Source organism: Corvus brachyrhynchos, unplaced genomic scaffold, assembly GCF_000691975.1.
Source record: "Corvus brachyrhynchos isolate BGI_N302 unplaced genomic scaffold, ASM69197v1 scaffold408, whole genome shotgun sequence".
NCBI lineage: Eukaryota > Metazoa > Chordata > Aves > Passeriformes > Corvidae > Corvus > Corvus brachyrhynchos.
The window spans coordinates 1,550,259-1,573,551 of NW_008239759.1; the positions used below are offsets into that span (position 1 = coordinate 1,550,259).

At 39.3% G+C, this 23,293-nt stretch overlaps 1 protein-coding gene across 1 annotated transcript in view; it reads left to right on the forward strand.

Annotated features, from left to right (window-relative positions):
- Positions 1-16,382: 16,382 nt before the first annotated feature.
- SHC3 (SHC adaptor protein 3) overlaps positions 16,383-23,293 on the forward strand; it is a 74,388-nt gene continuing 67,477 nt past the window's right edge. The window contains exon 1 of the mRNA XM_017742750.1: positions 16,383-16,484. The gene's annotated coding sequence lies outside the window, so the exon portion shown is untranslated. The remainder of the gene's footprint in view (positions 16,485-23,293) is intronic.

Consider the following 23,293-nt stretch of genomic DNA (forward strand, 5'->3'; position numbering starts at 1 on the left):
ATTTTAGCTTGGTATTTATTTTAAGGATCTTTAGGTGCACCATGTCCAGGTCGAAGGCACCTCAGTGCACACCACAATGCCCCCCCCGAAAAGATCTGGTATAACATTATAGGTCTTACTAATTAGCATATCTATCAAAAAATTCCCCAATGAGTGGCTTGAATGAGCCCCCCTCCCTAAGGAATCTTCCCATGGATGGTTCTATCTTAGTTTACAGAATGTGTTCTGGAGAGGACCTTGGGGTCTGGGGCACACTGATCCGTAACTACGAAACTTCTAAAATGTTTAGTCTCCTAGCTGAACAAACAAGTCCAAGAATGTAGGCAAAAAGCACTAAGAATACAGAAATTGAAAAAAGATATAACAGGGGCATAAAAGAAAAGGCAAAAATCTTCATGGCATCAATGTAACAAAGGAATATATATTCCAGTATAATTGTAAAAGTGCAAACCACCTGAAAGTTTTCTAAAGTTTTGGTTGGATTATTCAAAACAGAGAGGTTTGGAGTTTTTTAGCCTTATTTCAGGCAGCACAACTGTTATTTTTAAATACTTGAGGCAGAACATACACAATGATTTCTGTTAGGAATGTCATTGTGTAGTAATGGGGAAAAAAGATTAAACCACCATGATGGGTTCTACTGGATGAAAGACATTTCATCTCCCTGTTTTCTTTATAAGCTTTCTGCTTATCTCATGCATATTGAACATGAGAGAAAATTGACCTTTATGTAAGGCTATGTGTAAGCCTTTCTCATTGAGCTCATTCAGAAGTGAAAACCTGGAGTCCCTTTAAAGCAACTTTTCCTTCTGTTGCAAGTACTCATACCTAATAATAATTTTGAAGAGGATCAAAACGATTCTTAGATATCTATGCAATCATATTTGAGATCCCTCCTGATTAATTTGAAAATCCCTGTTCCTCAGGACTGACCAAGTGTGTTTGTCAGGCACCTGGTGGAGCTAAAAAATGAACATATTGGTTTTAGTAACAGAGGGTTACTTATTTAATACTGGAGTGTCATTTCAGCTTCTGCTTTCATCAGTTCTTTTTCCAGACAGGACTCTAAAACTCTGGAGGATTATAAATAATGCAACAGTACCAGGAACTTGCTAAGTTCTACTATTAATTTGCTATCCTTTTCCTAAAATGAGAATAGTAGTGTTAGGGATATAATTTGTAAAATTACTGGAAAAAACCAGTGAGCTTGCTAAATGGTTAAACCTGTTGAATAGTTAAGCTTGAGAATCATTTCCAGATGAACAATGAGAAGGCATCAGGAGTAAGTATGCATTCAGCAAGGCAATATCATGCTCTTGACCAACTTGTTAAAGAGCCTGGGAGACAGCAGTCATTGTTTTTGTAGACTTCAGTAAGGCTTTTGACTGTGGGTAATACCTTCAAAGAGAAGCAGTTGATGTATAGACTGGCTGTGCAGACAATGACCTCAGGTGAATGGCTGGGCCCAGAGTATGGTGACATATGACACAAGAGACCAGTAAGTAGGTGTGTGTTCCAGGGGTCAAAACTGGGCCTGAGCCTTTTCAACATCCTCATTAATGACTTGCACAGTGGGGCAGAGTGTACTCCCAGCAAGTTCGCAGGTGACACCTAGCTGGGAGGAGTAACTGAGAAACTGCAGGCTTGTGCTGCCAGGTCAAGGAACTGCAGAAATAGGCTGAGAGGACTTTCATGAAGTTGAGGAGAATGAGGGGAACAACAAAGGGAACAAGTGGAAGAGCAAAGTCCTGCACCGGGGCAGGGAACAACCACAGGCACCAGTACATGGTGGGAACCCTCCAGCTGGAGATGTGTTTTCCAGAAAAGGACTTGGGAATGCTGATGAACACCAAGCTGAATGTGAGCCAGCACTGTGTCCTTGCAGCAAGGATGTCTAGCAGTGCCCAGGGTTGCAGTAGGATGACTGTTGCCAGCAGGTTGGGGGAGGTGATCCTGCCCCTCCATACAGCACAAGCGAGGCCTCTGCTGGAGCCCAGCTTTAGGCTCCCTAGTGCAAGAGAAAGATGGAGCTGCTAGGGAGAGTTCAATGAAGGGCTACAAAGGTGAGAACCTGTGTGTGAAAACCTGAAGGCAGGGTGCAAAGAAGAACAGAACCAGGCTCATTGCAGTGCTGCCCAGTGAAAGGACCAGAGGCAGTGGGCACAAACTGAAACATGGGATATTCCTCATGAACATCAGGAAGCCTTCTTTACTGTGAGGCAGATGGGGCACTGGCAGAGAGCTGCTGTAGTCTCCAGCTTTGGAGACCTTCCAAAGCCATCTGGATGTGATTCTGGGCAATGGGCTGTAGGTGACCCTGCTTGAGCAGGGCTGTCAGACCACATGACCTCCCTCCAGAGGTCCAGCCTCAGCCACACTGTGTGGTACTGTGTGAAACAGGGCTCTTCATCATTGTCTTCAGGATACTGTTACACACAAAGGCTGTGTCAGTCACATTGCAAAGAAGGGAATAAACTGTTCTGTACACAGTGTGGAGAGAACAAAAATGCTTGAACTTTGTCAGGGCAGCTTTGTGCTAGACCTTAGGAAACATTTTTTACCAGTACGTAATTTAAATGTCTTAGAACATTTCAGAAAAAAACGCTTTCTGCAGTAATGTTTTAGGTCAAGCTGATCCTGTCTCCGATCAGTGGTTTCTTTGAGGCCTGCTTTCTATGGTTGTGTTAGTTATGCTTTCCTACTGTAACTTTTGCGAACACTGAGTGTAGAACAAAAGTAATTTTTTCTCTCCAGTGCTCTAGGATGACGTTTTAATTTTAATTGTTATATTTTTTTAAATTCAGAGAAGTTAGTTTTAAGAATTAAGATTAAGGTTATCAAGAGATGAATTGAATCCTCACTCCAAAGCTTCTGAACCAGGTCAGAATTGAATGAAACCACAAATACCCATATTTATGGGAGAGAAAAGCTTTATCATACACTTTTGCTTCGGCATGTTGAAGGCACGTATTAAAGCATTTATCAAAGAAGTTTGCCATAGCACAGACTAAAAAATATTCCACATAGCCTTAGGGGTATAGGTGTGTTAGGAGAAATGTGAGCAAGCTGCTCAACTGGAATGTAAGCTCCTGTCTGATTAGGGCAGCAGCTGTCATTAAGTTGCTGTTGAAACACAAGATAAAATGGCAGAACACGAAGAGAATATTCTTGAGCTGCCCTCTCTGTCTCCTGTAGCTGTAACACAGGCATGTATAAAATTGAGCACTAGTATTCTGCACTCTGTATGAGAACAGCATGACTGTAGTCAGCACAGAGGCTCTTTAGAACTAAAGATGGACTATGAACATTATTGTGGGGGATAATTTTGTGTATCTAGACAGGAGCAGATTTAAATCCTCGATGTAAGCTGTTTGCTTGTGACTAAGGGCATCCAGAGATGTGTAGGCTATGATAAATAAAAGTGTTACAATGAAGGGCCTATGTGCACCTTAACTATGGCATATGCAGAGTTCAGGATGTAAGTTATAGTACATGAAAACATTTTCTGTGTTTTTTGTCAGAAGGGGGAGATGCAAAATTTCCCATGTTGTGCATAGCAGTCTCTGATTAAAATTCTCTGCAGCTTTTCCTGTTCAGTTCTGTGAGACATTTAAAAAAAATAAGTTATATGTACTTTTACTGTGCTTCAGTTTTCAAACATGTCCTTATAAAACACTAATGTCAGATTCTTGAATGTATTTTTCTGAATAGAACAGCAAGATCAGAGTCAAGGAACCTTTTGTACTGTCTTCATGAGTCATAATCATATACACAGTTAATGACTTTTGAGTAATTTGAATGTGAATCACATTCATAGCACATATTGATGAACTGTTATCTGTGGTTTTATATTTTCATTGTTTCTTATGGAAGCAAGGCTTACACAATTGTACTTTTCATGAGTTTTGATCCTCAACTAGCTTTTGAACCTGTTGGCTTGTTTGGTCAAACTTAAGACAAATGCTGGTAAATTTTTGCAGGTTTCATGATAACAGGCAGACAAATAGAGCAGAAGAACTCTGATGGGGGATGATGTTACAGTTAAACTTGCATTTTATTGGACAGAGAATCTGCATGGGGAAAAAAGCTTTGCATAAATGCTTTAGCGTTTGGTGCACATGCTTTCTGAGGCGTAAAGCCACAAATCATGAGTCAATAGAAAACCAGCCTCACATAGTTCTTATATTCAGTCAGGTTAATTTTTCATTCGTTGATTTCATTTGCTGGCTTCATATGGTGTTTGCCTAGTATTCCACAACACTAGTAGTCCTCAAAGTACTCTCAGGCTGCTTGTTTGTGTAATATTAACAGTATTTGTCTCTGAAGATTTGATCTTCAGAATTTACCTCAATTTAGATAGTTAAATTTGAATTTACTGCCTTACTTAATTTGACGGACTTTATCATAAGTGTTATTTGTGTGCTAATTAACATCCCCTTAGTAAAAGCAGAAGACAGATTCTTTTTGTTTTGTTTCAGTTCGCACAAAATTGTAGAGAGACTAAAAAATGATGCTATGTTTTGATGGTCTAGCTGACTGTGAATAAAACAATGTAAGTGTTGAAAATAATCCAGTTGAATCACTGAGGATTGCCCTCTGAGAGAGGATAAACTCACTTGACAAATAGAGCCAGTTATGATGCATGCTCCTTGCACTACCTATGCTGGTTGAAGAATTTCATTTTGAAGGTGTCCTTGAATAGATTCTTAAATAAATTATTCCCAAGTCATAAAAGAGCCCAGCTTGCGGATGAGTATAGAAATACAGAATGTTTGTGATCCACTCAGATCCTTGCAGAGCTTGGATGCTATTGTTGATCTGTGTCATTTCATTGAGATTGAATTCTCTCATTCTGTTTTTATGAATTTTGTTGTGGAAGTAGTGATCAGAACCTACTCAAAAGACTACAGCTTAGATCTAAAAAGTGACACTTACGAGCCTGGGGTGACATGCCACTGTTGTGTCTGACATTGACAGCCCAGCTGAAGTGCACCAATTCACCCAGCATGGGTAACAAACAATGGAAGCCATTGGCAGCAGGAAGCTGTGACGTAGTTATCATCATAGAAATGTGGGGGGATGACTGGGGTGCTGCAGTGGATGGGTACAAGGCCTTCCAGAGAAGGCTGAGTGCCTGTGGTGACGATCAGAGGGATGGCCAGCAAGGCAGAGATCCTGCTGGGAATCTGTTACAGACCACCCAACCAGGATGAAGTGAAATATTCTATCAGTGGATGTTTCATGACCTCTAGCCCTTGTTCTTGTGGGAGATTTTAACTTGCCAAGTGTCTGCTGGAAGCACAGCACAGTGGAGAGGAGACAGTCTAGGAGGTTCCTGGAGAGTGTGGAAGGTAACTTCTGACACAGCTGGTAAGGGAACCTACCAGGGCATGCCCTTCCAGACCTGCTGTTTACAAACAGAGAAAGACTGTGGGAGAAGTGGTGGTCAGAGGCCATCTTGGGCACATTGACCATGGAATGATGGAGTTTCTCTATTCTTAGTGAAAAAAGTAAGGGGATCAACAGAACCTCTGCTTTGAACTTCCTGAGGGCAGACTTTGGCCTGTTGAGGACACTGGTTCAGTCAGTCACTTGGGAAACAGTGCTTAGGAACAAAGGGTTCCAGGAAGTCTGGATCTGCTTTAAGAAGGAAATCTTAAAAGGCACAGGAGCAGGTTCTCCCTATTTCCTAAAAGGTGGGCTGGCAGGGAAGAAGACCAGCCTGACTGAAGAAGAAACTTCTACTGGAACTCATGGAATAAAAGAGATTTTATGACCTTTGGAAGATGGGGCAGGCAACTCAGGCAAAGTACAACAGTGTTTTTAGGTCATGTAGAGAGAAGATTAGAAAGGCAAGAGCTCAGCTAGAACTCATTCTGGCCTTTGAAAGATAATAAAAACTTTTAAAATAAATACATTAACAACTTAAAAGAGACCCAAGGAAAATCTTCATCATTTATTGGATTTGGGGGGAAAAATTGTCACCAAGGAAGAGGAAAAGGCTGAGTTGCTTGATGGCATCTTTGCCTCAGTTATTAACAGAAGGTCCAGTTATCCTCAGGGCAGCCAGCCCTGGTAGACAGGGATGGAGAGCAGGATAGACCCCTGCAATCCAGGAGGAAGTAGTTAATGACCTGCTGTGCCACTTGGACAATCACAAGTGTATGGGACTGGATGGGATTCACCAAGGCGTACTGAGGGAGTGGAGGAAGAGCTCACCAAGCCACTCTCCATCATTTATCATCAGCCCTGGTTAACCAGGGGGGCCCCAGACAACTGGAGGTTGGTCAGTGTGATGTCCATCTACAGGAAGGGTTGGAAGGAGGATCCAGGAAATACAGGCCTGGGAAGGTTATGAAACGGATTATCTTGAGTGCCATCACACAGCACATACAGAACAACCAGGGGATTGGGCCTACCCAGTGTGGGTTTAAGAAAGGGAGGTCCTGCTTGACCAACCTCATCTCCTTTTATGACTAGATGGCCTGCCCAGTGGAGGAGGGAAATAGTGTGGATGCTATCTGGACTACCTAGACTTCAGCAAAGGCTTTGATACTGTCTCCCAGAGCATTCTCCTGGAGAAGCTGGCAGCCCATGGCTTGGACAGGCGCTCTCTTCGCTGAGTTAAAGCAAAGACCGGACCCAGAGAGTGGTGGCGAATGGAGTTACATCCAGTTGGTGGCCTGTGAGTAGTGGGGTTCCCCAGGCCTCAGTGTTGGTGCCACTCCTGTTTACATCTTTATCAATGGTCTGGATGAGGGGATTGAATGCACCCGCAGTAAGTTTGTCGGTGACACCAAAGTGGGCAGGAGTGTTGATCCTCTGGAGGGTAGGAAGGCTCTGCAGAGGGATCTGGACAAGGCTAGATTGATGAGCAGAGGCCAATTCCATGAGGTTCAACAAGGTGAAGTGATGGGTCCTTGTGTCTGAACTCCAGGCAGTACTACTGGCTGGGGGCAGAATGGCTGGAAAAGGATGTGGGGGTGATGTTTGACAGTGGCTGAACAGGAGCCAGCTGTGCCCAGGTGGCCAAGAAGGCCAATGGCATCCTGGCCTGGATCAGCAGTAGTGTGGCCAGCAGGACCAGGGCAGGGATGGCCCCCTGAACTTGGCACTGGTGAGGCCACACCTTGAATTGTGTGTCCAATTCTGGGCCTCTCACAACAAGAAAGACACTGTGGTGCTGGAACATGTTCAGGGGAGAGCTGGTGAAGGGTCTGGAGCACAAGTCCTGTGAGGAGCCACTGAGGGAGCTGAAATTGTTTAGCCTGGAGGCTCAGGGGAGGCCTTATCCTTCTCTAGAACTGCCTCACAGGGGGGTGTAGCCAGGTGGGGGTCAGCCTCTTCTCCCAGGTAACCAGTGACCAAGAGGACACTGTCTTAAACTGCCCCAGGAGAGGTTTAGGTTGGACTTTGGGAAGTTCTTCACAAAAAGGGGGTTTTTTGACGGTGTCTGAACAGGAGCCAGCTGTGCCCAGGTGGCCAAGAAGGCCAATGGCATCCTGGCCTGGATCAGCAGTAGTGTGGCCAGCAGGACCAGGGCAGGGATGGCCCCCTGAACTTGGCACTGGTGAGGCCACACCTTGAATTGTGTGTCCAATTCTGGGCCTCTCACAACAAGAAAGACACTGTGGTGCTGGAACATGTTCAGGGGAGAGCTGGTGAAGGGTCTGGAGCACAAGTCCTGTGAGGAGCCACTGAGGGAGCTGAAATTGTTTAGCCTGGAGGCTCAGGGGAGGCCTTATCCTTCTCTAGAACTGCCTCACAGGGGGGTGTAGCCAGGTGGGGGTCAGCCTCTTCTCCCAGGCAACCAGTGACAGGACAAGAGAACCTAGGCTCAAACTGTGCTAGGTGAGGTTCAGGTTGGACACCAGGAAGAATTTCTTCATGGAAAGGGTTGTCAAGCCATTGGAATGGGCTGCCCAGGGAGGTGGTGAAGTCACCAAACCTGGAGCTGTTTGAGAAACAACTGGACATGGCACTTAGTTCTGTGGTTTAGTTGACAACATCAACTTCTGTCAAACGTCGGACTCAATGATCTTGAAGGTCTTTGCCAACCATAATGGTTCTTATGATTCAACTCCCATGTTAAACAAAATCAATAATGCAGAATTTAGCAGATGATTTCCATAGCAACCAATGCTCATATAACAAATTCAGGATGATACTGTATAATAACTGGAGAGTCAAGCAGAAGAAGATTCTGTCAAATGAGGCACAGTCCTGCTCCGATTTTTCCTGGAAGCTGTGCAACATGACAGTGTCTTAAAGTGGATCAAGGGCAAAAACACTTTAGTGGAGAGTTCTTCAGTTACTGGATATTTTTCATACAGTGTTTAAATACTTCGAGTAAGGTTTTACTTAAACTTTAATATGTCAGTGTTTGAACTGAGGAAAGATCCTTTTAGCCAAGCAGCTTTGTGTAGTGGTTACCTTCTGTAATGGAAGAGTGTAAGAGTCAGAAAAGTATGTGATGACACATTCCCATCTTAGACTAGATTCTGATGAGGGGTTTCTTTGCCCATATGGATTTTTGCTTCATGAATTTTCAGGTCGTCTTTGGGCCAAATACCTTCTCTCCACAGGATCTTGTTGCAAGGAGTTCCATGGCTGAACAAGTTCCTTTATGAGAAGAGGCATTTTTTATTTATGTTAAATCTGCCATGTGCTGGGTTTTACATTGAAAAGGCCTGTGAATATTTGTTCATTGTCCCAGATGTTTGTAGTTTCAAGAGATATGGTTTATATCCTACAGAATTATAGGCTAAGATTTTGATTTTAACCCAATGCATCAGTATTCCCTCCCCTTACATAAATATTGCTCATTGACTTTTGTGAAGTTACTGAAATGTTTAACATGTATCACTTAAAAATTTTGTACATGCACAGGAGTGAAAGTGTTTGTGAGCTGAAAATACATCTGTTTGCAAGTATTATAAAGGTCGCCTAAAGTGTTGTTTAGTTAAAGTAATAGAAGATGACAGAATACAAATGAAATCAAGTGTAATCTGAATAATCCACATACATACAAATATTTTTTCTTACTGTTATTGTTACAATTAAAGGTTTAGAATAGCCACTGGAGGGCTCACTGATCTCATGGTAAATGACAAGCTTCTCTTTCAAAGCCAGTACTTGCGGGTTTTGGTTAAGGCAGTATTAATTGGTGTACTCCCATTTGAAGAAGACTGGATGATAACAGAATTTTTGAAGATAATGGGCAGGGAACACCTACATTTTCATCTCAAAGAATAGCAATTCTTGTGCTTATTACCTGTGTCACAATGTGGGAACATTTACAAAGGTTTGGAAGGCAGGAGGATCTAAATATCATAAAATGAACATAAAGGACCAGAGTTCCCACTCCATTACCATAAAAAATGTAAAATGTCTTCCTGTCAGACAGCAGGGTTTCCCCATTTTGTGGAGCCACCTACACAAGTGACAGATTTTCCCTTCCCTTCTCCATTCTGTGTGTGGCACGAAAGCTTCAGTGATGAGTCAGGCCCAGGGCTGTGATCTTTTTGGACCACTGGTAGAACTGGGATAAAATGCAACACATTTAATTAGTGTCAGTTTTTCCTGGCATTTCGAATCAATCCTTTATTTTATTGGCATTAAACAAAACTTAATTTTCAGAAACTTTGGGAACAGTTAATTCTGCTTACATAAACTCATATTTTTGTATTTTCCCCAGCCTGAATCTTTCCTTTGTCTTTTTGGATTTTAAGTATCTTTCTTGCATATGTAGTCCTATCCCTGATCCAATGAATGAGCTAAATGGTTTATATTTATTATGAGCATCTTCCTTAAGTTCACAGCAGTACTTACCAGTTTTCTGTGGGATAAACATGTGCTGTATGAGATACATTGTTCCTAAAGTGATTTTGTCAGTCATTTGTGGTTATCTCATTCTTTCTGTTCCTGTAAGAATTATTATCCCAGAACTTCAGTCAGTCTGTTGCTTTGCTTTAAGGAAACTCATGTAATTTGTTGTTCTCCAATGGTCACTTTCAGCTTGGCCTATTTCAAAATATTTGCCTTGCACTGAGTAGCTATTTGAATTCTTCCCCACGATTTTGGATCCTGCATTTTGCAAGCTAATTCTATATTTTTATTTTCTGTTTATTTCCCTGCTTATATGTCTCTACTTCAAGAGTTCCTGGTGATTCCCCTCTTTCTTTATTTTAGATATTGAAAAGTCATCTATTGCAGGGGGTACACAAAATTTTGATTTTGTCTTGGCAGGTAAACCTTTCTTATAGTTCACAATTAAGTATACATATTTTTAGTTTCTTAGTGCTCAACACTTCCTTCCATCCGCTTTTTAGTCAATCATGTAAAGAAAAACATCCATCAGTTAAACTTCCATTGTGCATTATCATGCAGTATCTATACAGAAAATAATTTAACAGTTACAACGTAGATGGGAAGAAGATTCTACCTGGAAATACATTTTGTCAGAATCTGTCTTCACTCCTTCTCAGACTAAAAATGTACATCAACTTAACCTCTGCATTTCATTCAGGACATTTGTTCATGGGGCTATCTTACAAATCTGATATGAGCCTTCCTCAGATAACTTCACCTCTAGAAATGGCATATATTGGAAATATGCTCAGTTTGAAATGTTCTCCTGTTTTTACAGCAGTATCCCTTTCTGTTATGAAAGGGATTGCCTCTGCCCTAAACTATTAGTTTTCCTAAGAATATCCTTGATTGAAGTCTTCCTTGGCCATACTTGAATTGTAGATCATTACTTGCATGCATTTACAGGCTTTTCTTAAAAAAAAAAAAAAAAAAAAGTTCAGCAAATTCATAGAAGAGAAACACAGGCAAACTGATTCATCTTGCTTTAGTGGTATTAAAACTTAATGCCGTTTTGTGTTTTTAGTGGCATATTAGTGGTGTTGTCATGGATACTGAGTCAGATCCTGTTTTGCCATCTTGCAGATGTGCTAAAAATGGGATTTTCCCTTCCCACCTCTTAACTATTCATATGAACTTGATTGAAATCAGTGAAAAGTCTTTAGCCATCTCAGCAGATTTTGGACTAAGATGTAAGTGAACAATGGAATGTCAACACATGTTTTGTTTCATAATATTTTTCAAGTAGTTTTACGTCTTATTCCACTGTTGATAACTAGATGCATGTTGTGAACTTTCCTTCATGCTGGAGCACATCAAACTGCAAGGTTCTGCTGGCTTAGTCTGGTAGTGCAGCTCCTGCACCTTGGTGTTTCTCCCAGGAACCTATCATCACTGTAAGAGAGGCATGCAGGCTCAAAATATTAGGCCTCGGGGCTACTGTTTTTTTGAAAATAATTTTTTAAAACTTTTATTTTGGGGCATAATCTTTTTATCAGAGGTTCAAAGCATGGACTGACTGCAACTTTGGAAACAATTCTTGTCTACAGTGGTGTTTTCTGGTGTTTCCATCATGGTCTGTGAGTCGTGGGAACATGCCTCCCTTTGGGTGGACTTGATTGTGGTGGCTGAGTCAGTTGCTGATGACCCCTTCCCACTGGTGACAGTGGTGGGAAGAGGCTCCCAGGCAGCACCATGGGCAGAATGTGCTGGGGTCAAGCCTAGCCTGCAGGAACTGCTTCTAGCTGGGTCTGGCCTGAGCTGCAGTTCCCTCTGTGTCGCAGGCATGCCTGTGCCTGGCCCAGGACCCTAAACCTGCTGTCTGTGTCACACACTGGAGTCCCAGCACTCCTTCCCTTAGGGAGCTGTTGGTCCTTGCTTTTCCCTGACACTAACCTTTTTCAGCTGTATCTTAGAACTGTCATGTCTATAATACCTCCTTTTTTGTCTTTTACTGTAAATTCAAACCCTGCCAGAACTTTGTGCCACCTTACAGAGGTAGCTAGAGGGATTTCCATTTCCCTTCTCCCCCAGCCATTTTTCCAACTCAGCCTCCCTTTTGTGATGCTGGAATCGCCTGCATTTCTGGCACAACAATGCCACTTCTGACCCACTGGTCCCACTCATGCTACCAGCTGTACAGCACAGAGCTAGAACCCTCATGACTCTCCCTGCCTTCAGACTCAGGACAGAGGTTATATGATTCACGGATTATCAAAATACTGCTGGTAGTTCAGACTTTATGGATTGTCTATTTAAAAAAAAAAAAAAAATCCCTTTACTTACTGCTGGCCATGTTGATTTTAATTTTAGATGAAGCATTAAAGGCTGTGGGAAACAACAGCTTGATTCTTTGTGAAGACAGAAAAAAATACTCTAATTTGTCTCTTTACATGCTTTCTGGAATGAGGTGCTTGGTAACATAACCACTGCAGTGCAAGTGTTTGACAGGCGGAGGGGTGGGGATGTGTAAGCTTAATTCACATTTTCAACTGAATCTGCACTGTGGAACTATGTGTATATCTATGCCTGTGGAATGTGCCTGCCAGAATGCATCCTGGGTTCTTCATTCCTGTATGCCACAGACCAAGGACTGGCCAAAATGTGTCATAAATTTATCTTCTATGGAAACGACAGTGGGTGTAGAAATGGCAGACACATTTTTACTGAACTGCAAGTGCAACACACAGTTGCCACACATTAAAACCTGGTCAGAGGTTCCCCTTTCAGGGTCCTCATAAATTACCTTATTTTTTTACCTCACACAAGGTAAATAAATTACCTTATAAATTGGTATATTAAGATCATTGCTAAGTCTTTGGTATATTTAGCTTTCCTACAGAGTATAACTTTACTATCAAATCCTACAGCTGTATGCAGAAAGAACTGTGTTAGATGTTGTAACTGCTCTTGGTTTGCAACTGCAGTATGGTAAGGCTATAAATCTGGAACAGTACTTTTTAAAGAAGCCATAAAATGTATACAGCCTTGAGAATGTACTTTGGTTTTGGACTTAAAAATCTGTTTTGGGAAGATACAAGAAATAAAAAGAGGAGCAAGGGGGGGAGGGTGTGTTTCGGGACATTACGTAAACTAACTGTTGCTTGAGATGAAGTCACTTCGTTTTTTTGGTTCAGTGTTACACAACCTCCTTACAAAAATTACTTTGCTTTGGGTAGACAGTGTTATACTTGGAGTTTGAGACTTGACAGATAAGAAACATTTCATTTCATTTAAGAAGAAATGGATTTCAGAGGTGTTGTGTTGTCAGGTCCACCATTTTGTACATATGCGTAATGCAAAACAAATCTGAAATGAGTCCTATTGCAAAAATGCAGAAGACACTGCTGTGTTATTACTATTTATATTAGTATCATATGTGGGGTGGGTTTGCAATTGAAAGAAAATTAAATAGTAAGTGTGAACTCAGACTATTATCCAGCCTGAAGGCAGGAGTTAGAGCCCTTTCTCCATGGGCTTCCATTGGCAGAAATGTGCAAGCATAGTATGGATTTAGATGTGTGCTTTTTCTTGTGAGAAGAAAGGCTGCATATGGGATTGGTGCTCTGGCTTGATCCTGCTGTTTTCTCCTGCTTGATATCAGCTACTAATCTGTGCTGCTGCAAGGGAGCCCCCAGTGAAGATCGGGTTAGTCTGATTTTTAAGGGAACAAGAGCAGTCTAAACAGTGTAGCTGGTTGGTCATTTAGGTCTTTGATGAGAGAGGTGGACTTTCATAAAGACAAAACCAGTATGTGCTTTTGAATTTGCAGCCAGATTAACCTGTTGTCCCTCAAAATTAATCCTTATGTGTATCATTTCTTTTTTAATGACATTGATCATTGATGTTGGTAGTTGGATGCTACGCAGTGAAGTTTAGACTTCAAAATTGCCAGTTCACACTTTGAGAGCACTGGAACTGTATTTTAAGTCACAAAATATGTTGCATCTGTGAAATACCAAATTGGCTTTCATTAGGACATTTTTTCCACTCTCTGTGTATTACAATTTCTTAATGTAAAATATATATAATTAACAAGTCTATGAAATCTCAAAATAGTATCTCTGGATACTAGCACTATATCTCTGGAGTATTTTTCTGACACTATTGTGCATTTTTTTAATGTCTTAGTTATGCCTGAGGAGTCTGAAAACTTTCTTCAATATGTCTTATAGCATAGCAAGCGTTACCATGGTACCTTTTAACATTTTTTCAATCAGCATATGGAGCCACAAGAGGAGAAAAAAGACTTGAGAGAAGAATTTTGGAATGGCATAATGCTAAAATAAACCTGTTATAAAAAATGCTCCATATGATTGATGATAAATTAAAGGAAACAGTCCTCTAATATATCATCTGTTATTTAAACATGTGCTCTCATTTATTTAATCAGTACATAACCAAAGCCAATTACCACAAATTAGCAACAACAAATGACAGCCTTTAATTAACTTGAAGCTATATCCCCTTATTTAAGCCCTCAACCCAATATCTGGAAAAGTGGAAAAAATTAACCTTCAGGGTGTTCAATATTGTACTTTCTGAAAAGGTAAAATTAAAACAGAGCCACTGGACTGAATGTAGGAATTAGGAATGTGGCAGTTTAACATTGTCATAGAATTCGTTTGCCAATGCAGTCAGCTCCTTCTTGGAGATGTGGGATGCAGGAGGGGAAAGGTCTTCCTGAAGAGTAGGAAGTAGTAGCAAGGCTCCTCACCAATCAGTTGAAGACTGATAGAGATGCTTAAACAAATCCATAGTTTACCCATATTTTCCAAAGCACATATTCCTCATGATTGACAAAATACAGCACTTTGTCCTGTTTCAGAGTACCTTGCAAAATGGGAATTTTGTGAAGCTTCCAGGAGATAAGTCAGGTAGTAACGCTTTAAATATGTTTAAATGTGTTGCCTTTTTTTAATATAGTCAATCATATGACTGAGCTTTTATAAATACAGCATGTTAGATGAAGACATATGGTTTCATCAGTAGAGAATATTTTGTATATTCCAGTTTCAACTTGTTACAGAATAAGGATGTGTTTTGCTCCAACTGTTGTTCAAGATGAAGTTTTTTTAGAGTGTATATAAATTGCAATACGGAGTACAATCGAGCAACCAAATGTTGAACCTACTCTACTATGGTAATTCAAAGCGTAAGAGAATTTAGACAGTAAGAGGATCAAATTATTTTTGCCCTTGTGTTTGGCTCACTTTTATGGTGACCAAAATAAAGATAGGAGAGCCTGAAGCTTAATCTAAACTCAGCAGTTCTTCAACGTGTGCATTTTGGTGGTGTCAGAGTTCTGCTGCTGCATGAAGCAGACTAAAAGGAAGAAGCTGGGTATTTTGCAACAATGCAAATATAAATATGTAGGTGTACCTCAGTTTAAAATGCAAAAGTGTTTGCTTGAACCTTACTTTCCTTGGTGATTTGTTTTACATTAAAGTGCTGTTGCATTGGCTATTAATGCTGTATATCTTCTGCGAATGAACAGAAAATGTCAGTATTTAGGGTGACATCTTTGGAAGCATTAAATGCATATGCAAGCACTTTAAAATGGCAGAATATAATTAGAGCTGTGAGTTTGACAGTAATTACTACAAAATTACAATATTTTTCACTGTGCAGAAGGCAAAACTAAATGAAGTGGATGTGTTAGCATCTGGTAAGCATGAGCACAGTTTCTTTGAGATGGTTGAATGTCATATTTGTGGCACTCTGAGTGAGATCTATGACTGATTGTTCCTTACCATTCAATTGTTGCATCTCAATCTGCCCTGTTTGTAATTGGAGGATGCCTCTTTCTGCAGCTTGAAAATATGAGTGGGGAGGAGATCAAATTCTCTTTAGTAATTCAATCAGGAGTTCTCCACTGCAATCACACATGCAACCATATTCTCAGGACCTATTAGTTGGGAAGGCAGCTGTCTAGTACTTTCCCAGTGCAAATAACTGCCAGGGACAGAAAAGGCTTTTTGAATGAAATTCTCCTCCTCCATTTAAAATCAGGGAAAACACAGCTTTAATTCTGTTCCTGCAGATACTCTGTATTTTCCTGTTAAAAATAGTAGTGAGTATTAAGTCCCAGCTTTGGTGTATGTATGAAATATTAGCGTACTTTTTTTAGTGTAGAAAGAAGATTCATGATTTGAGATGGGTTATGTGCATAAATTCCTTGCATTCTTAGATGTCTGTGAATTTCTCTCAGTGGTATACTAAAGAGTATGTACACATCGTAAGAGTGAATATGTTCATTTTTTAGCCTAGAGGTCAAAATATGCATTTACTTCCTCACTACTTTCCATACATTTCAGGTATCCTTTCAAGAGTGTTTAGCAGCATGGGATTTTCTTTGACTGCAAAGTTTCTATGGTGGTTTTTTTTGTTTGGGTTTTTTTTGGTTTTGTGTGTGGGGGGGTGTTTCCTTTTTTTCTTTCTGTTTTCATGTAATGCCTTCTATTCTGTTGATATGGTGCATGACATATATCACTGAAATATGAATAGTGAAGATGATGAGAATTAGAAGGAAGATAATGGTAGCAGGATTTCAGTTTGGTTTTAAATGAATCTAGACATTTTGTTTTGCTGAGTTTAAGACGAGCCTTATAAAGCAGGTGAGAAAAATTCCTGTAATCTTGCTCTATTTCCATATTATTAATTAATGGGCTTCACTGAACTTAACTGACTCCTTAACATTGTAAATGAGAGTAGCATAGTATTTACTTGGTCCTGATCTTTGTCTTAGATTATTCTGTAAAGCATATCCTATCCGAGGGAATAGTGAGCAGTAAAAGTTTCACAAGAGAACTGAAATATCATTCCATTTTATAATTGCATGAAATGTATGTTTATTAATTAACTTATTCATTTATGTATTACTTCACTTCCAGAAGTTTTGCTATCTTCTCACAATGAAAGTAAGAAAATACAGTGCCCTTCTGAAGTGTTTATAATAGTGTTTATAGAATCAGTATATATCCACAATTAATTCCTTTAAATGTAGTGGGGCCCTGCACAGGTAAAAAAAGGTCTGCTGCAAGACTGATTGTGGAGTTGCCTCTCAGATTCTCATAGGATGCAATAACAAAGGAGAAGTTTCCCGATTTTTTTTTTTTTCCGAATGAAAGCTAGTGTATTGCATGTATGACAAATACTTTAATATGCAAGGTAAATACCTGGAGTATCTTATGTATGGACTTCCTAGAATATCAAAAATGGTAATGAGGAAAGCTGTACAGATAGATTTCTGAGTGGCTATGATGGCATGTAGAACTTAAACTGTAGGAATATATTTTTTTGTCTCAGGATACATGTCTGTTTGGGGTTTTTTATTTTTCTGAAACAAATGTTTTAATAAGTATGTTTTGTAAATTAGTAATTAGAAGATAATTATATAAAAAGATATTTAAAATTTAAGTACATTTGAGTTTGTTGGTTTTTTTCCCCCACATTTCCTTTGTTCTATTTTTGTAGTTGCAGCCCATGTTTCTGCCTCGATTTAGTCAACTATATTTGGCTTGGAAAATGTATCATTTTATTATATACACTGACTATATGGTTTCCTGTATTCACATTTTTAGTATGAAATGCAAAAGGCAATAAATGCCCTTACTTTTCCTATTACCATTTTCCAATACTTACTGTTTCATCCTATAAAATAAATTTAACTGTGACACGTTCTTTGTCAGAGATCTTGCTTTTTAGAGTAAAATTGATAAATAATGATACCTTCCCAGGCTTCCAGCAGAGGTTTTGGTTGTGAGAATAAAAAATTATTGAACACTAATCAAAGTATTTGGGAGCTACAGATAATTTTAAAGTAATCTAAGCCATTAGGTGGGCAAGTTGCTCATTCACCTGTAGTTACAAAAATAACCCAACTCTGTTGTGCTACTATGTTAGGGACTAGATTTTACTTATTTGCTACCTAAGGAAACAAGAGTAGAAAGGAGGAAGAATTATCTCTTTAGGAAGATAATAAAAAGAGAAAGAATGATGATTGAAAGGCCAGCAAGTTGCTGTTCATAGAAGTAGCTATTGAGAAGACTGAATAAGGGGAGAAAGTATACAGCTCTTTTAATGATTAGATGGAATTTGTTTGTTCTGAACAGTATTCAAACATTTGATCTGATAATAAGCAGATAGCTTCAGTCTGAATACTGAACAGGCATTCACTAGATGTAATTCAGCTGCACTAAAATCTTACCAGCCCTTAGTCACTATCTTTCCATAGCCTGTAGAGAGAGTTTAGGACGACTTGGTTTCTAACTTTAGCCCCTCCACTAAGTGCCTAAAATTAGGTGGGTTGAAAATGAATTTTGGGAACATGCCACTCAGTGGAAAAACTAGCTTTGAACCTAGAAACTCCCACCTGCAATCTGCATATTAACGTGTCAGAAACATGTGCTATATATGGGTGGGATAAAAACAGTTGTACTGTTTATGGACACGTTGCATTTCTGCTGAGATTCCATAATTATACTTGAGATGGCTTTCTGTGGCTATTTTAAACACATTGAATTCTCATTGGCATATCTGAACTTTCCAAGCAAACATTCATAGTTTTCATTCATCACCTTTATTTGTTGCTCAGAAAAGACTTATGTTGGTCCACCTCTTGATATCTAGGAATTGAATTTTCACAAGTACCACATATGGCAATAGTGAATTTTAAAAGCCATGGGATCTTAGCCAGCTTTTTAAAATTGAAAATCTTTATCTTTCTTTTTTTTATCTATGCCATGAACATTGAGAGAATATTCTCTTTTCTATAAAATATGCAGTCAAAAAAATCTGGCTTACAGCAATATTAGCAGTGCCCTTTTCCCAAGTTACTAACATTTCTTGAGCTAAGCCCCGAAATGAACCTATCATGGATATGACCAGCATTTTATGACCTGGCCATGATAAATGGAGAATTAGTCCTGTGTTACTCTTCCATTCCAGTTAATCATTTTTCAATTTTGAAACGGCAGAGGGAGATTATATTACATTCTTTATTGACATTAGGAAAGCTATTTTCTCCCAAGCAATGTCACACAGTTCTTAACATCACACAAATGTGGCGTTACCTAGGAGCTCAGTAATCTTGGTTCCCAGCATTAACAATGTTTAATTATATAATATGATTTATTGCAATGTTGATTAATTTCCTTCAAAATGTAAGGCAAATGTTTAACAACAATGGTAATCATTAGTACTACATCATTGGGAGACAGGAAAATTTTATGCTCTTTTGATTAATTACATCTCATGTTGTCCTGTCCTAGCAATAAATTTTTGTACTAGAGTTTCAGTGAAGAGTCTGACCAATGAAGATCACACAGGACAAACTTTGCCATTTTCAGTGTCATATTTCATATGCTCTGCAATGCTCTCCTTAGCTTTAATGCAGGTGGAGGGGAGGAGTTTGTTATCCAAACTTTCATGCTGATTCCTAAGTCTGTCTGATAGCAATGCTTTTGAAAAGACCATTCTCAACTCTGAGAGGTTCTCCAAACTCTTAAGTCTGGCAGTAGGATAAAACACTTTGTGTTTTTCCAACTAATTGTTTAATGTGTCTCCTTGAGGACTTTGCTATTTTCAAATTTACCAATTACTTCTAAATTAAATTTGTTCTATTACAACCATTAATAGATATCCAAATTTCTGTTTTCATTTTCTTCTTCTACTTCTCGACTGCCCATATATGATTTTCTCTTTTCCTACTGTGAGGACCTTAATTCTTTTTCTCACGTGCATGCATTTTTTTTTCTGCAGATGTAGCATTTTGTATATATAATATATATATTTAAAATTTACATTATTTATATATTTAAATAACAGGGGTTTTCATTTTTAAATCCCCTTTGGTTCTTTTTCAGTTTCTTTTTTTGGTTTGTGATAAGAAACAAATTAATTTCCCTCATTCCTGTATGCTTGAAATCTGTGGAGAGTTCTGTTTTTATGTAAAAATAAAATGAGTTTTTATTCTGTTAACATTTCAAGCACCTGAATTTGTCATTAGGGAATTCTGCAGCTTTCAAGCCTTTCTAAAAGATCATTACTTTTCATTATAAATGAAAGTTAAAATCTTTTGTGCCTGTGCTTGGATATAAGATATGAAGCTGTTACATCTGCTACTAAGAATGATGTAACTGATCTGGTATTTAAAAATGCCAGAGTGAGTAGGTAGTTGTGGGAGATGATATGAACACTTTTAGCAGGTGCCTTGCTTTCCAGTAACCATGGACCTTAATGTATGCTTATAGATACCCAAAATTTTAGCATTTATGGGTTGATTTTTTTTGTTTGAGTTTCACCTTTGTATGTGGTATACAAATAATCAAGCAAATAAACAATTACATCTAACAGTAGTTAGTTAACACGCATATGAGGCATCAAGCCAAAGATAGAATTTGTAGTGAGTTAACATGGGATAGGAATAGCAATGTGAAGGCGGAGGAATCTATTTTGGAACAGGGAGTTGTTCTTGTGCTTTAAAAACCCTCAGGAACTTATAACAGGCTTTTTTGAGCTTCACAGCTAAAATTGCTTTGTAGATTTTACACCTTTCAGTATTCACTTTATTGAAACATTTTGTGTCAAAAGTTTTGTACCACAGATATTACAAGGCATTGCATTTGTTTTGCTTCACCAATTAATGAATTCTTTTATTCGTTATTTGCTATGAGTTTGGATTTTTTTATCTGATAGTTGTCATTGACACGTGGGAGATACATGCTGAAAAGAAAGTGAACAGGTCCTTCTACCTTAAGGCTAATATTTGCTATTTTTACTGCATCCAAAGAAAAATATTCAATGAGAAAAAGTATTTTTGTGTCATTCTAGCATTAGTCATAAGAGCTAAAGCATTAACCAAAGGCTGCATGCTACACCTACAGTGTAGCATTTTGCTCTTCTGTGCTGGTACTGTTGGAGTCCTTTCCTCGTTGCCTTGAATGCCTTGAATTCAGCACTGGATGCTGCAGTCTTCTATTGTGGTGCAGGTCACGTAGCAGTGAATGAACAAGGTTGCATGAATAATGTGCTTTTTATTCAGCGATTGGATAAAAATTAATGCCCTCAACACCTACGTACATCCAATCTCCACTGCTTCCTGTGTGCTTATTCTTCCAGAAGCTTTAATTATTTATCCTTGGAGAGAATTTGACAGTTACAAGTAGTCACGACTCAGCAGATTAACCATACGAACACCAGAACCAATCTCCATGTCAAGTACACTCGAATGTCTTATGGAATCAAATGTTGATTTTGAAGTGATGTGACTCCAAATTAAGAGGAAAAAAAATGGCATCCCTAACTGCTGCGTATTTTTAATCTAACAGTCTTTAATTAAATTAAAATTGGTTTAATATTCTTGCTAATTTCAAGAGGTAGTCTGAAGTGTGTGATATGCTCTAAATACTGACACAGATGTTCTGCAATGGGAATACATTTTCAAGAGAGAATTAGGGGAAGCAATATTAATTAATAAGCCAAAATATGTGCATAGTTTTCCCATCATGCAGTGTTGCATAGTGATGAGGAAGACAAATGAATTACATAAGATACCTGCAGAGTTTGCCACTTGATCTTTACGAAGTATGTTCGAATTAAAGCAAAACTGCAGGCATAGTAGGAGTCAGAATAGCTGTATACACTAAGAGGAAAAACAGCCTTGGAAATGAACTGTAACTTCTTTATATTGGCTAGAGAGGTAGAGAGGGAGAAAAGCATGTGTGTGCATGTGTGTCTATATATAAATAAATCTATAAACACATTTTGTCTGCTTGCTCTGTGTGCAAGAAGATCACCAAACAAACAGTAAGATAATTTTTCATGTGACTTTTTTATACTAAAAATATTTATTATATGGCTGTATTTTAGAAGGCAATGCCAGAAAGGCCAATATTAGACTACCTTGCTGCAGCTTGTTGAATAATGCTACTGTATTATTTGACTGGACCGCATGAATCACAGCAGGTGGGAGCAAATCTGTCTGCATCATCAGACTGCATAATGTAGGAGTATGCCCAGCACTAATGGATTGTAGCTACTAAGGGATTGATTTAAGCCTTAAGAATTACCCAGAAAAACTATACCTAATACTGACCTTCTCTCCCCATGCTAAGAACAGATTCGAAAGTGTAATGTGCAGTGGTTTTGTTTTGTGCTTTTGCAACAGTAAGCAATTGGGTGACTGATTACAGGAGCAATTCACCTAGAGTTGTGACAGCCTCTCTGAAGTTTTAATAAACACCAGCTATTTTCCTTGAAAGTCACTGACTAGTTCTAGTAAGAATTCACTCACAGAAGACATGTTCCTTGTGTTAAATGAAAGAACAGAGACGATATTAACAGCAACTCCTTTTTACCTTTTGTTCTAGGAATTATTAACTGTTAAGCTTACTTCAAGCCAGCTGGTAAACTGCAAATTGCACAGTATCATATTTAGTTGCATTGAAATGAATGTGCAGCTGAACACCTGGACCAGTGGTTGAGTTTTGCCAAACTAGTGAGAAATCATGAGATGTGTATTCTATTTAGGGACAGTAATCATGATCATGGTGAGGTGAATGTCTGAAGGATGAACTGAACTAATTGCTTTTGTATGTGGAACTTGGCAAACTCAGATTGTTGTAGTGCTAGGTTTAGTTTAGCAAGCCGCAGCTTTCTCTGAGAGCTCAGCAGAGCTGCTGAGGGCAGGGCAGCCATTCTGTCCTCCCGTAGTCCTTTTCAGATGGCTCTGCACTCTTGCTCCAGCAGCTATCAGCTCTACAACACAGTGACGGCAAAGGAGGCAAGAAGGATCTCTCCATAATGATTTCAGAGGATCTTCAATGGTTACATCTTGTCCCGGCAACTCCCAGAGGCAGAGAGACCTTGTGATCTGGGCGCAGGGGGGTTTTGTCAGATCGCAGGGCCAGTACATAGGCGGAGTTGGGGTACAGGAACCAATAGGGAGAACCTGAGGGAGTGGCCAGGACTAGGGGCAAGGGAAAGCCGGGGGGAACAATATGGGATAGGAAAAGCAATGGGTGAACAGATCACTACATCAGATGTAAAATTTTTGAGTGTTAGCATGAGAGATATTAGATGGGGTAACCATAGTGAAAACAAGTGTGCCAAAGTATGATGGTGTGCCAAGGTACTGTCAAGTGTCTCTTTTAAGCATTGATAACAGGTTTATTCCACTCTGCGTGAAGACACGGGTGACAGGCAGGTTGGCATACTTCGTAAGATAGATTAAGGGCATTATGAACAGCCTTAAGATTTCAGAGGAAGGAAAATGGGATCTAAAATTTCAAACTTTTATTGGAAAGTCATTAATGATTCTATGATTCTTACTCGCAAATGCAAGCCCTGCTCTGTGGCATATACAAAATCTTTTTGTTCCAGTAAAATGACAGCAAAACAACTCCTGCTAACCATGTTGCTTATA